This window comes from Penaeus monodon, chromosome 15, assembly GCF_015228065.2.
Source record: "Penaeus monodon isolate SGIC_2016 chromosome 15, NSTDA_Pmon_1, whole genome shotgun sequence".
Lineage (NCBI taxonomy): Eukaryota > Metazoa > Arthropoda > Malacostraca > Decapoda > Penaeidae > Penaeus > Penaeus monodon.
In genome coordinates, this window is record NC_051400.1 from 15,046,846 (window position 1) to 15,047,789 (window position 944).

Consider the following 944-nt stretch of genomic DNA (forward strand, 5'->3'; position numbering starts at 1 on the left):
CTCGCCCAGCAGACGCTGCAGGGCCTTCACCTTGCACACCACATCCGAGCCCAGGACTGTCCAAACCTTCGTCAGGAGCTTCGCGTTCAGCTCTGGGTCGTAGGACCTCTCCAAGGGGTCACACTCCAGGGCAACCCTCTCCTCGAAGGCGAACGTGTCCTTATACTTCGAAAATTTCCAATCGAGTTCCCTCCTGCAGTAGTTCTCGACAGACAGAGACCCGCGAGTGGCCTTGTATGTGAGGAAGAGCATCGCAACTGACGACTCAAAGAGAGCTGCTGAGGAGGCGCTCACGCCCCTCCAGTATCGCGCCCGCAATTCCTCCTCCAAAGTCCACCCGACACGCTCTGTGCTCCTTCTAGGCCTCGTTGTGCCCTTCCCAGATTCGGAAATGCGTTGCCCGCACGTCATAGCGGATGTCTCGCGACGCCTCCCAACAGCCGCCGTCTCATAACCGCGCCAGCACAACACAGAGAGATATTTCCCAACGAACGCCCACTTCGATATCCAATCACTGTTCGTGGGCCACCGTAGCACCGCTCCCCTATATGACTCACGTTGCAATCTTGGCGAGAGATAACGTTTATCAGCAAAAAAGTTGCAGTATACATAATGCGCGTAGGTACCGCCGATTACATAGACACCCACGCACTGCAAGGTCACACCTTTCGCACAAGTGGAAAAAAAAATAAACATCTGTTACATATTTTCGCTTCATGTCAGTGAAGTAAATGATGATAAGACGCCTGGTTTCGCCGCAGACCGAGACGACTATCTGTGTTGCTTGACTCTGAAGTCAACAATGGATCCGCGGCATTTAATCCCCAAGCTTCATCGTTATCCGATAAGACACGGGGAGGAGGGGCGCGGCTCGTCGATGGAACAGCAAGCCTCAACAACTGGGGAGGGAGAGCCAAGGGTGCAGAGAAAAGTGCAGAGAAGGA

General features: G+C 54.0%; 1 protein-coding gene across 1 annotated transcript in view; it reads right to left on the reverse strand.

Moving 5' to 3' along the window:
• LOC119581772 (cadherin-23-like) overlaps positions 1 to 944 on the reverse strand; it is a gene marked incomplete in the record, with an annotated part of 64,191 nt that overhangs the window by 19,953 nt on the left and 43,294 nt on the right.